A 15114-nucleotide genomic window follows, 5' to 3' on the forward strand; every position below is an offset into this window, starting at 1 on the left:
GTACAGAAGGGGAAATGAAGGCCTTTAGAGGCAATGTGGTGTGGTGAGTAAATAAAGTACTGGCTCTGGAATCAGAGGGCTTAGTTTAAAATCCTAACCCTGACACTATTTGTGTGACTTTGGACAAGTCTGAGCCTCAGTTTCCCCGGTTTAAAATGAGAGGCTTGAACTAGATGGTTTCTGCAGCTCTCAGTATGGAACCCTAGGTCAGTCCTTTTTCTTCCCTGAGCTTCAGTTTCATTCTTTGTAAAATGAAAGGGTTGGACACCCCTACCTGGAATGCACAGTCTTCTATTCCCTGTCTCTTATAATCTCTAGGATTCTTCAGTGCTCTATTCAAGTGCCACTTTCTACAGGAAGCCCTTCTTGACTCCTATAATCAATCAATCAATAAACATTTACTAAGTGCCTACTATGTGCCGGTCATTGTGCCTTCCCACTCCCATATTTGCCTTGTGTTTATTTTGTATAAATCTTTATATGTATGTCTCCTTCAGTGAGAATGCAAGCTCATAGAAGGCAGGGTATGTTTAATTTTTGGTTTTTTATCTCCATGGTCTATCATAGTGCCTGGCACATAGTAGGTGCTTAATGAATGCTTATTGATGAATTACAGAAAAAAAAGAAAGCAATTTGTCAATGTTTGACTTTTAGAAGATTACATTCTGTTGAGGAGGCAACAAGTAGACACAAAGTACATATAGAATATCTGGAGGAAATGGTTAGGGAGGTGCCAGCAGCTGAAAGATTCAGCAAAGATTTGATATAGAAGGTACCACTTGAGTAAAGTTTTTCCTAAGCTACAGATTTTTCAAAGTACTACTTTCCCTGTTCTAGTCTCAAGCTCTTCACTCGACCATCAGAGAATGAACCAAGTCTTTGCTGCCTGCAGACTCAAAGAATGGGATGAATCAACTAATCAACAATAATCCATTTTTAGTGATTAAATCTGGAAACATGTTGGTTGGCTGGGGGGTATGGGTGGGAGAAGTAATTGATAGGGATTCAAATGGATTTGTAATGTCATACATTTGGCATTCTCACCAATGTTTAAGCCACAAATGTTTCAGACAGTCCTGACTGTCATACTCAGATCTCACTCCTTGCTCTTTACAGTATCACTACGGTTCTGGCTGCAAACCCACACTAGAATCTGACTCATAAATTCTTATGATTCAATCTCCCATCCTTTTGAAACTTCCAAAGTTGGAGACTCTATTCTTTTCACCTAAAAGGGAAAAGAACAAAAGAAATGGCCAAGGACTATTTCTAAGGGCTCAGAGTAGAAAAAGGTCTAAGTACTCTCTCCTTCAGAATTTTTAATTTGGGGTTTAATTGAGGATTGTTAATTTGTTGCCCTTCCAGGGTTTTTTTAGTTGAATTCCTGATTCATTTATCTGTTTTTTCTCCATTAAAATACTGATGAAAGTGTTCCTAAATAAAAAAATAATAATAAATGCCTTAATATATGGCCAATTTTTATGAAAGTGCCATCTAAAAAAGTATTTTTCTTTCCATTCCCATTCAACATTCTTTTTATGTTTCCAATCAATAATTTTAGAGGTTTATCATTTTTAGTTTCTCTACAACTCTATTCAGATCCTTAATTTCTTTTGTTTGTTTATGTTTTAGTTATGTCTATATCTGAGAAGGGTAAATTAAGGTCCTTCACTATTATAGTTTTACTTTCTATTTCTCCCTGTAGTTAACTCTCTAAAAATTTTTGATGCTGTACCATTTGGTATATGTATGTTTAGTTTTATATTCATTCATTGTCTGTGGCATCTTTCAGTAAAAATATGGTTTCCGTATTATTTTAATTAAGTCTCTTTTTGCTGTTGCTTTGATGGAAAATATTATTGCTATCCTTATTTTTTCACTTCAGCTGAAAAATAATAGATTTTGTTCCAATCTCTTATTTTAACTCTGTGAACATTTTTCTGTTTTAAATATGTTTCTTATAAATAGCATATTTTTGGATTCTTGTTTCTAATACATTCTGCTATTTTCCATTTTATGGGTGAATTGACCCTATATACTTTAACAGTTATGATTGTTAATTGTGTGCTTATTTCCACCCTATTCTTTTATACTTTGTTTCCCCCTTTTATAAAGAAGGTCATGAAGAGAGTGAGTTCAATACCAGGGCTTTAAATTTGATATAATTTATTTCTTCTCTCCTATCTTTATTCTCATACTATCTTCAAGAGCCCAATAACAAGTTCTGGTCCTTTATTTCTTTTTTAATACTTCTCTGAAATATACTGTCCCTATTTACAGTTTGTTTTGTTTGAGATTGATTCCTTCCTTAATCTACTCTCCTTCTTGTTCTTTCTCTTTCCCTTCTCTGTTTTCCTCAAATTTCCCTAGTGAGCAAAATGTATTTGTTTACCAAACTATATATGTGTGTGTATATATACATATGTTATGGCTCCTTTGACCAATTCAGATCAGAGTGTCACTCAATCTGCCCATCCTTTCCTACTTCTTTGTATAGACTTCTACTTGACACTGTTTGAAAAGTGCTGTACATATCATCTCATTTTATCCTCATAACCATTATGGTATATGGAAATACTGGAATATTATTGTTCTGTAAGAAATAAGCAGGTTGATTTGAGAAAGGCCTGGAAAGACTTATGTGAACTAATGCTGAGTGAAGTAAGCAGTACCTTTACTTTCCAAATGCATCAATTTTGTAAGTCTAAATGTCATACAATTATTTTTTAATTAGGGTTAAGTGACTTGCCCAGGGTCACATAGCTAGACAGTATTAAGTGTCTGAGGCCAGATTTAAACTCAGGTCCTCCTGACTTCAGGATCAATGCTCTATCCATTGTGCCATCTAGTTGCCTTGGTTGGTTTTTCTTAAAAAGTTCATATCTGAGTCTGTAGAAAGGCTCGTTTCATATCCCAAATTTAATTCAAATGAACAGGTATTTGAATTAACAGCCTGCTATGTGTACCAAGTACTGTGAAAATCTTTGGAAATGCAATGATGAAAAAAACCTTTCCTCACAGACAGTGAATTCTTTTTGGAAAAGTCTGAGCCTTAAAGGGAGATAGAGGCAGCAAGAAGCAGAGGTGACAAAAGAGAGCATTCCAGGTATGTCAGATGACATACACAAAGGTAGAAGATGTTCTACGTGCAGAGAACAGCAAATAAAGTGTGACTGGAACATAGGATATGTGTAGGAAGATAAGCTAACGTCAAATTATAAAGCTCTTATTTGATTCTATCTACAAGGAGGAGCTAGATTCTCAATGGGGGGAATAACATGGGCAGACATGGACAGACAGAAGTATTCATTTGACAGCTGTGAAGAAGTAGAGACAATGAGTATAGACAGACTTGCAGAGGTTTTTTTTTTATTTTAAGGAGTTTGGCTATGAAACAGAAGAAAGGTATAGAATGATATCTTGAAGGGATGACACAGTTGAATTATAAAAATGGGAAGATCTTGAGGGAATTGTTTGCAACAGAGAAAATAATAATAGGATAATGATAATAATAATAACAACTAGTATTTGTGTGCCTATTATGTTCCAGGCACTGTGGTATAAGCTTTACATTTGAGTCTCACAACAACCCTGGAAAGTACACATTATTAATATCTACATTTTACAGTTGAAGAAACTCAAGACAAATAAAGGTTATGTGGTTTGCCCAGCATCACATGTTATCAAGCATCTGAAGCCAAATTTGAGCTTGGGTCTTCCTCACTTCAGGTCTAGTGCTCACTCTCTACTCACTGCATCACATAGCTGTCTCAGCTAAGATTGAAGATTTGAAAAAGAGAAGGAGGATGGAAGGGTCCAGCTCCTGGGAAGGTCTGGTGTCGAGAACACAAGCAGAAAAATTAGTTTTGTCAATAAGAAGATGTGGGCTATTGTTATTCATTTAATCCAATATCCATATGGAAAGCCAATGAGTGAATCAGTGGATATCCAGAACAATAAATACAATTGGACCTTGTTTTTTTGTTTTTTGGTTGTTTTTTGTTTTGTTTGTTTGTTTGTTTGTTTGTTTGTTTTAGTACAAACCCTTCGGGACATATGCATTTCCTGGAATTAAAGCCTGCCTTAATCACTTGCCATGTCTTGTCCTTTGGTCTCAAGGGGACTCCTCAAAAGAGTCCCACTCTATACTGAAACATAAATCAATAACTAAAGAGATAAACAGAAAGAAATGGATTCTGAGAATGCCTTCGTGGGCAGTCTGGGTTTGTAGTTACGATCTCAGAAACACTAGGATCTAATAATTTGTTACCAAAACAAAGTGTGGGTCTAGTATTGATTCCGTTTTAGTCCCTCGGAAACAATATTGATCCATAAAAGATGCATTTCAGCCCTTCATATTGAAGGCATAAAGTATTTCCAGCTCATTGATGAATATACACTGTATATCATTTGGGGCTTTAATGAGATCTTTTTCTCTTGGCTGAGAAATGTTTAGTCCTCCAGGAGAGTCAAAGTAGATTTTGTAACTGGGAGTTTAATATAAATGTGTTTCCATTGCAGCTTATAAAAAGAACACAGAAAAGGGAAACAAAATGCCACGGAAGATTCATTTTTGGAAAATGAGTGATAGCTCAAATGATTCTGTTGGAGTGCTCAGGGAGAAGTAGCTCCCCCTCTGCTTTCCTGAGAGCTTGGGGAAAACAGGATACTAAATAAGTCTTCAGTGCCATTTTTGTGCATGACTTAAAATGGAGAACAGAAAAGGATTAGGAATTCCCACTCTGCTTCTAAATCCAACCTTCAAACATGACGTTGTGCTAACACAATGACATGGTCATTTTAGGGTTCGGTTTGGAGAGGTTCCAAATTGGGTGCTTGCTGTCTGGACTTGGTGAAAAGCATCACTATGGAACCTCACAGATGAATTCTACTACTTCTGGGGGATAATTGGCTTATTTTGCATTGATGAAGATTTGAAGAAAGAAGGGCTTTACTTAATCACTTTGGAAACCATAACAGGAAACCATATTTCTGGGTCTATGCTTCCTACCTAGATAGATATAAGGGGACAGGAGGTTGGAGTTAGTTCTCAATTTACTTTATAAAGAAGATTCACTTCATGTATTATTTGTACCCATAGTGTAGGACTACCTTAGAGTAAAATATGTACTGGATTCAAATCTTGTTTCTGATACATAATCATGTGACCATGGCCAACCAATAATTTCTCAATACTACAACTTTCTAAGACTATAAATTGTAGATAAGTTACTGATCTGCTTTGAGAGGTAGAATTTCTGCCATGAAAGTATCCTGCTGAAATCAGAGGATCCAATCAAAAAAATAGGAACGTGTTTTGAGTGTTTTGATACCCCCTCATGTATCTCAAAACCAAATAAAAGTGAAAATAATTAGCCTGTATATGAAATTGTTCCTTCATCAATCCCATTAAGTGAAGAAGAAAATGAATGCCATTATAAGAAGACATACTCATGAAATAATTCAAGAATGAAAAGGACAAATATTTGGATCAATGGTAGAGAACATTAAGTGAAGATCAGCAGAGAAATAGAAATGATATTGTAATTGAGGTATATAGTACAGATCATCTGAACAGGAGGAAGAAATACATCAAGTCTAGGAAATATCTTTTTTTTTTTTCCCTGAGGCTGGGGTTAAGTGACTTGCCCAGGGTCACACAGCTAGGAAGTATTAAGTGTCTGAGACCAGATTTGAACTCAGATCCTTCTGAATTCAAGGCTGGTGCTCTATCCACTGCGAGCCACCTAGCTGCCCCAAGTCTAGAAAATATTACATATCCAGCATGAAAGCATGAAATTACAGTGAAGTGGGACTTCGCTTATTCAAACTTCTGTTGGACCTTTCTTTCTATGCAAGGCAAAATGAATAATCATTCATTGATTTGACTTCTTGATAATTTTACCTTTCCAAGGGTAAATTCTGGACCTGATTTGGAGCATCCAGTTGATGAAGTAGAAGTGATGGGAATCTTGGGAGGAGGTGAGCCAGTTGTCTTAGAATTTGTGATTGAAAAAGGAGAAGAAAAGATGGTGATGATCAGTCAAAAAAAACCCCCCAAAAAACTAGATTATGGAAGGGTTCAAAAGGATTCAAAAAAGGATAGCTTTGTTCCCATGACCTAATATTCCCATCAGAGAAGTCAGTCCAGGAGGAATGGGAAGCTCTAAAATATGAAATTGTGAATATACAAAGAGAAAAATTCAAATGAGGAATCAAGTCAAGAAGCATTTTTTAATTAAATATCTTTCAGTGACTTGTCTACAATTTCCATCCAGAGCAAGTTTATCTATCTTGGATAACAAAGGTTCAGAGGTGGAAGATAAGATTGTGTACAGAAACCATTCAACTCTTTTTTCATTCAGTTTTTTCTTCTGTCAAAGAGAATAACATTTGTATTTAAATAGAGTGAACAAAAATTGGTAATAGGAAATTGATATCCAAGATATGCAAACTATGCAAAGCTAGAAATTGCAGATAAGTCATTAATTTGTATTAGTCTTGGGAAGCCTCCCTTTGGGACAATTAGCTCATGTCCAAGTCAGCAGGGCTATTTGTAATTCATCAAGAGCATTCACAAAATTCCACTGGGCATCCAGAAGTCAGCACGTGGAATGGGCCAGAGAGTAAAAACAACAAAGCAATTGGCACTGGACAAGTTGACTCTTATAGAAATGACATTTCCATTTCCAACTTGTATGGAGCTTTGGGGCTCAGCTGGCATCCTGAGGATCCATTGACCTAAATGCTGTTTTGTTTCACTGCACCCCAGGTGTTGGTTTCATCTCTCAGCACCAATTCTGGGCAGACCACTGCCATTGCCTTACTTGGTAGAACAAAGCTGACAGATCTAGCCTCATTAACACGTTGCAAGGGGTGATTCAGATTATATCAGCATATGAGAAATCTAGCTGTGTCATGTATCGAGTCCTCTGCCAGAACTGAGGAATACCTCTTTGATTCTTTCTATTTTCTCTCTCTCTGGCTCTTGCCTCCCCTTCTTTCTGTCTCTATGTCTCTGTTTCTGTCTCTCTCTATCTGTCTCTTTCTCCATCTCTGCTTTCATCTCTCTGTCTCTGTGTCTCTATCTCCTCTCCTTCTAGATCTCTCATTGTTTCTTTCTCTGTGTTTCTGCCTTTCTCTGTGTGTCTCCATCTCTGTCTCCATCTATCTCTGTCTCTACCTCTACTTCCATCTCTCTCTTTGCAGCTGTGTCTCTCTCTTCCTCTCTGTCTCTCTTTTTCTGTATGACTCTCTCCGAGGATATAAAAAGAGAGTAGAGTAGAGATAATCCCAAGGGGGAAGGCTCAAAAGTTAGGAAGGCAAATAGGGTAAAGTAGGTTGCTCAGGTTGACACAGCTGATAAGTATCTAGGATCTGTCTCTCTGTGTCTCTGTTTCTCTGCTCTCTCTTTATTCAGAGACCTTTTCTAAAAAGGCATTTGAACTGCCTGACCTTTCATTTTGTGTTCTTCACTCAACTGGAAGGATACTGGCAATCTATCTCAAAGAGTTGGATTGTGTCTACACTTCCCCCACCACACTATTCACACCCACATCCACCTATGTACACAAACACATCCCACGCACGCATGCCACACACAAACACACAGATTGGATGGGCTGGATCCTGCAGAAGAAAGCTTGGCATCCATCACATCCCTCACGTCTTGGGTCATTCACAGAAGATCACGCCAGCCTGAGCAAGATCCTAGACAGCTGCATCCCCAACAATCTCCAAATTGGGATTTTGCAGGAAAGAAGGGAATGTCTAAAATTAAAGAGAACCACAGAAGCATCTGCTACTCCCAGCAAACACCTGCAGTTGCTAAAAAGGATTTTGATATTTAAATAAAATGGAAGCCAAGGAAAAAAAAAAAAAACGAGGCCAGTGAAGCTATTCCAATACAAGCAGAGCCACAACTTAAGCTCCAGTCTTGTTTAGGAAGTGTGAAAGAAGGGGCATTTCGACTCATCGGCTCTGATTTTGGAGGGAGGTGATAGAAAGCAAGAGGATCATAGATTTGAAGTCAAAGGGGCCACAGAGATAGCGCTGCCTAGTCCAGTCCCCTCCTTTGACAGAGAAGGAAACTGAAGCTTATATAGTGGAAAGGACTTGTCCAGGGTCACACAGGTAGTAAGACTTGAATTGTCTTTTCCCTATAAATTCAATGTTCTTTCCACTGGAAAATCAATTCCCTTGGACAGAACCAACAAGGTTTTCTATTTGGATAAAGCAAAAGCATGAAGGGAAAAAGAGAAATCTGTCTTTTTCCCCAGCTGGCCAAAAAGCATGTGCCTTTTCACTCCTACTAATATTATGGTTGCACAATAATAATAGAAATACATAAAATTTCTATAGCATTGTGAGGTCTACACAGCGTTTTATAGATTTCATCCTTAAAACCACCCTACAAGGGAGATGCAAATATCCCCATTTTAGAGATTAGTGCTTTGCAACGTTTATCTCATTTGATCCTCAGATCACAGATGAGAAAAATGAGACAAACAGATTCTGTGACTTGCCCACCATCATATAGCTAGGAAATGTCTAAGGGCAAATTTGAACCCAGGACTTCTTGACTCTAACTCTGGCTCTAAATATGTGCCATCTAGCTGCATTCTCTTTTAATGCAGATGCTTCTTCCTGCCCCTCTCAATCCTTTCTTCTGCATATTTTCAAAAATGAACCATTCATCGGCCCAACAGACTAGAGGGCTTCCTCTTTGGTTGTAAATAATTTTAATTTGTTAAAGATCACAAAATTCCCTGACTTGCAATTATATGGGATCACAGAGAGACTATGGATGTTAAGAGATGAGGTTTTTGGAGACATGGAGCCAAGATGGCAGAGTAAAGGCAGGAACTCACTTACCTCTGCCCCAAACTTTAAATTACTTTACTTTATTTTTTTTTATTTTTTTTCCTATGTGGTCACACAGCTAGGAAATGTTAAGTGTCTGAGACCAGATTTGAACTCGGGTCCTCCTAAATTCAGGGCTGGTGCTCTATCCACTGCACCACCTAACTGCCCCCAAATTACTTTAATTACTTTAAATAATGAGTAAATAAATTTCAGAGCATCAGAACACACAGAAATGTGGAATAGAACATTTTCCAGCTGAAGACAACTAAAAAGTTCATTAGGAAAGGTCTGTGGCTACACCAGCTCTACCTCAGTCCCAGCTCCAGCCCTGGCCCCAGTCCTGACCTCAGCTTTAGCAAAGCAGAACCTGGCCTAGGGACCTCTGAATCAGCAGCCCCACCAGTGGTTTCTAGACTTCTCAGCCCAGAGACACCAAAAGAAAACTTGGAACGTTGGCAGGAAAGGTTTGCCACTAGGGTGAGAGGACCTTGGGAATCAAGAAAACCCAAGAGTGGGCATGGGTAGTGGTAGTGGTGACAGCTTCCAAAGGTCTCAGCTCAAATGAGGTCTCTTTATTAGCATTGAGGAAGGACTTGATTAAGCACACTAGATCTTACAATTCCAATGAGGCGGGGATATTTCTAACAGTTCCAGGGCATAAAAGAGTGCTTGTGATCATATTCCTTAGAAGATCTCTGAAAACAGCTGCACAAGATCTCTGAAGCTTGGGACAGTTCATTCTTCATCCTGGAAACAGAGCCCTACTTTAACATTGAGTTAAAAGCCAAGTAATAGGTTTTTAAAAAATGAGCAGACAACAAAAAAAGGTTCTGACCATAGAAAGTTACTATGTTGACAAGGAAGATAAAAAGACATACTCTGAAGTAGATAACAAAGTCAAAGTTCCTACATCCAAAACCTCCAAGAAAAATAAGCATTGATGTTAGTCCATGAAAGAGCTCCAAAGGAATATATCACAGGTGTGAGTTGAATATGAAGAGATAATATCTTTTAAAAATGAAATTAAGTAATGAGAGAGGAATGTACTGGGAGAAAGAGAAAGGGAGAAGTAGAATGATGCAAATTATCTGCCATAAAAAGAGGCAAGAAAAAGCTTTATTATGGAAGGAAAGAGGGGGAGGAGAAAGGAAGTGAGTGAACCTTACAGTCATCAGAATTGGCTCAAAGAGGAAGTAGCATACACATTTAAGGTAGGTATAGAAATCTATTTTTCCTTGCACGAAAGTAGGAGGGGAATGGGATAATGGAAGGTGAGTGATAAAAGAGAAGAGCATATGGGAGGGCAGTGATAAGTAGCAAATCACTTTTGAAAGGAGTAAGATAATAGAATAAATTGGGGAGTATACAGTTAGCAATAGTAACTGGTTTTTTTTTTTATTTTTAATAGTTCTTTATTTTTCCAAATACATGCAAAAATAGTTTCCAACATTCACCTTTGCAAAACCTTGTGTTCCAAATTTCTTTCTCTTTCTCTCCCTCCCTCCCTCCTTCCTCCCTCCCTCCCTCCCTCTCTCTCTCTCTCTCTCTCTCCTCCTACCCCCTCCCATAGTCAGCAAACAATCCAATAAAAATCAAATATGTGCAGTTCTTCTACATATATTTCCATATTTGTCATGATATACAATAAAAATCAGATCAAAAAATGAAAGAAAAAAAAGTCACCAAACCCCTTCCCTCTCAAAAATGTGAAAATACTATGCTTTGATTCATTTATGTTCAGTCTATATTGTTCTCTCTCTGGATATGGATGGTTCTTTCCATCACAAATCTATTGGACATGTCTTGCATTACCTCATTGTTGAAATTAACCAAGTCCATCACAGTTGATCATCATATGATGTTGTTGCTGTGTACAATGTTCTCTTGGTTGTACTCACTTCACTTAGCATCAGTTCATGCAAGTCTTTCCAAGCTTTTTTGAAATCAGCCTGCTCGTCATTTCTTATAGAACAATAATATTCCATTACATTCATATGTAATAACTTATTCAGCCATTCCCCTACTGATGGGAATCCATTCAATTTCCAGTTCCTTGCCACTACAAAAAAACCCAACTAGCAATAGTCATTGTAAAAAGAATTTTGAAGCAAATTTCTCTGATAAGGCTTTTTTTCTCAAAAATAAAAGGAACTGAGTCAAATTTATAAAAATGAGAGCCACACTCCAGTTGATAAATGATCAAAAATTATGAACTATTCCCAAAGGGCTATAAAATCATGCATATTCTTTGATGTAGCAATACCACTCTAAGGTATAAATTTCCAAAGAGAGTTTTTAAAAAGGAAAAGGACCTATATGTACAAAACTATTTATAGCAGCTCTCTTCTCAGGGCAAAAAAGAGGAAACTGAGGGGATACAATCAATTGAGGAATGACTGAATAAATTGTGGTGTATGATTATAATGGAATATGATCCATGGGAAATGATAAGCAGAATGCTCTCAGAAAAATCTGGAAAGTCTTCCATGAACTCATGCAAAGGGAACTTTACTGTGTACAATGTAATAGCAATGTTTGGGGATGATCAACTGTGAATGACTTTGCTATACTTAGCAATACAGATTCATGACAACTCTGAAGGACTTATAATGAAAAATCCTATCCATTCCCAGAGAAAGAACTTATTGTGTCTATACGGATTGAAGAATATTCTTTCCCTCTCTTTTTCACTTTATTTTTTCTTGAGGGTTTTTTAAAAGGAGGGAAAATCTGTTTTCTTTCATAACATGACTTTTATGAAAATGTTTTGCATAATTTCACATGTACTTTCTTAGTGGGGGCTGTGGGTGGAGAATAAGGGAGAGAGTCTAGAACTCAAAGTTTTAAAAACAAATGGAAAAAGTTGTTTCAAATGTGATGGGGGAGAATACAAAATATGTATTAAATAAAAAGTACATTTTTAAAAAGAGAGATGAAATGTTGAAGCAGAAGAGCAATCTAGTAATCCTGTTCTAAAGATTAGATTTATGCAGTCAATTTGGAGGGAAACCCCTAGTACCCACCCCCTGCCCCACAAGGTGAAATATCCAAGCTTAAATTATTCCATGAGTCTGCTTCTGTCTACAAACCATAGAAGACAATTATCTACCAAATGTTTTACTTCAAGTAAAAGCATTTCATTATATCACATAAGAAAAGTAGTACAAGAGAAATCCCTTTATAAGTCTGGAGCATTGTTGTTGTTGTTTAGTTATACTGCAATGATTTGCCATTTCTTTCCCCAACTCATTTGACAGAAGAGGAAACTGGGATAAACAAGGTGAAGTGACTTGCCCAAGGTCACACAGATGTCTAAGGCAGAATTTGAACTCAAGAAGATGAATTTCTTGACTCTAAACCCAGCATTCTATCCACAGTGCTAGTTAGCTGCCCGTTGTATAGTATCATATCATCAAAATTGAATTTTGTGGAGCCTCCTATCTAGGGATATACTAGTAAATGTTCAATAATCAGCTTTCCAAAAATGCCTGACACATTTTTAAGTTTAATCTGCATATTAACATTTATCCCATCATATTCTTAAGTCTAGAAATTAATGAAATAATAACTCAAACTCTGATTTATAGCATTTGTTGATTTCTGAAGTGTATAAATGCTCACTCTGGGCATTTAACAGTTGACTCACCTGAGCCACTATGATCTCACTTCCAGACATACATCCTCCCATCCTTTTGATTCAATTTTCTTTTTACAGTTCCCGGCCATGGAATTGGGTCTACCATTTCTTTGGCTTTTCTTAAAATCCAGGATCCATGTGTGACCACACACAGTGTTCTCATTCTTAACCAACATGAATTCAGATATATGCTGTGGCCATTTTCTCCATCATACCTGAAAAATAAGTACCATATGTGGACTCATTTTTGACAATCACAAGAAAGAAATGAGGCAGTTTAAGCAGCTTAACTAGGGTTAAGAAGACTGTCCATGACAAGCTTGAGAATGTAATCTAAGTTCTTTTTTCTCATCCCTGTGATCTACCCTCTCCATCCCACTGTCTCAATGTCTCCACCTGATTGCACCTTGAGAATCAACCATACTGTATTTGGAATCATCTTTAGAATTAGTGCATCTGGGGGTCTGAAAAAACTCAACCCCATCAGTGAACACCACAGCTTTCATTTTGATTGTTAAAATGCAGGAGCTGATGGAATTCCCCCCCCCCCTTTTATTTCTTCCTTCCTGTAGAGTGATTGTGTATTTCCTAAAGCCTGTCGCCTTCAAAGAGCAGTTCAGGATTCTCTGGGGGTTAAATCTTAAATTACTTCACAAAAGATTTTACAGCAAGGCTTCAGCTGAGCGAGCAAGTGAGCTTTCTGAAGTATGCTTTACTCTATATGTGCTATAATCAATCAAATTGACTGACAGAGACATTTGCAATCAGTTTACCAGTAAAAAACTTCAATGGTCCTTTGGTCTCGCCAGTTCTTCTTGTACTTAGGATTTGCTTCAAAAATAAACTATGTTTATTAATGAAGTTCTTTTCCCCTTCTAAGCATCAGACCAACAGCTTTGATTTTCCATAGGAGAGCTACAGTCTCTCCTTGATAAGTAGATGTAAGTTCCAGTAGAATTAATTAGCACAATGGCAATGAGATGAATATGTTTTGTTGTTTTTTTTTTTTCCCATGAGCACAACTTCAATTTTTAAGCATTTTTATTGCTACCTTTTGTTTTTACGTCATCTTCATTTCCCAATATGCCCCTCCCCTTTTGTCACACACACAGTCATTCTGTGTAACATAAAAATACAAAAGAAAAAATATTCAGCAAAACTAATATTATATGAAGCACCTCACATCTATAATCTCCTGCCTCTGCAAAGAAGGGAGGGGACTGTATTCCTTTACCTCATCTTTGGGTCCAAACTTGAACCCTATAATTTCACAGAGTTCATTTTCTTTTTTGTTATTATTATTTCCATTTGCACTATTGTAATTATTTGTGCATATTGTTTTCTTGGTTCTTGTTACTACAATTTGCATAAATTCATGGACATTCCCCCATGTTTCTCTGGATTAATCTTTTCCTTCAGCCCAGTAATATTCCATTACAATTATGTGCCACAATTTGTTTAGCCATCTCCCAATTGAATGGCATCTACTTTTAGTCAGGCTACTACAAAAAATGGTGCTTCTATAAATATTGTAATATATATTATTCTTGCTGTATCTGTGAAATTAATATCCTTTCATAAAAGTCAATCGATTTTATGTGGCTAAATGAAATGTGGGTGCTGACCTCTGCCCCCCCAGTAAATGAGTGAAACACTGCTTACAGGGCTGACACTCATAGCAGAGTTAACAAATACCCCAAACCTATAAGGATACCTGAAAATCCTGAGTGGGAGAGATATGAATCCTAGCTCTGAGAAACTAAGGTCAGAATATTCACATTATATCAATAAAACATCTATTTTACAATCCATTTTTCAAATTTTGCTCAAGAGGGAAAGGACAGGATCTCTATTTCCTGGAATCCCTAATTTTCTCCTTTTTGAAAATCAAGGCATTTACCTGTCTCCTTTCTTTTGGCAGTTCTCTCAATTCTCCACTATTCCTTTGATAGTGACTCACAAACTTTTCAATTCCATGGATTATAATTCATCTGTCCCTGAAGACTTGAGCTTATTGAGAATAAGGTGTTCTCCCAACAGGTCTTGATCTTTAATTACCTTTAAATTCTGTTTATTTTACCCTTTCTAACTGGGAAATCATTCTCCTTGATAGAGAAGATTGAATCAAAATAGGAATTGAGTAGCTCTAATTTCTCACTACATTATTCCCCCCAAGGAGCAGGCCTGTATATTCTCTTTTTCTCTTTTCCTCTTGTTTTGAAAATAGCTTTTTTTTTTAAATCCTCTTTTATTGTATTTAAAACCTTTTTCAAAAACATGAGCTCATTCTCTATTTTGTCTTCCCTGACACTATTCTTAGAGATATGTGTCAGTCTTAAGTATTTGTTTTTCCTTGGTTGAGAATCTCCCTTCCATCTTTTATGTGCATATTTTAAAAATCTGATCTCATAGAGAGATCCTTGTGAGGCCATGACAGTTCCCTCCCTTTTATTCATTGGGATCAGTTTTTAGAACCTCTAATCTTTCTCAAATTTCTGACAATAAGTTCACATCTCTTTTTTCATTTGAGTATTTTAAAATTTTGTTTTCCTCAAATATAAGGGCCACATCTAACTATGACCATGATATCCTTCCTTAGCCTCTAGCTTTAA

This window comes from Sminthopsis crassicaudata, chromosome X (assembly GCF_048593235.1).
Source record: "Sminthopsis crassicaudata isolate SCR6 chromosome X, ASM4859323v1, whole genome shotgun sequence".
NCBI classification, from domain to species: Eukaryota; Metazoa; Chordata; class Mammalia; order Dasyuromorphia; family Dasyuridae; genus Sminthopsis; species Sminthopsis crassicaudata.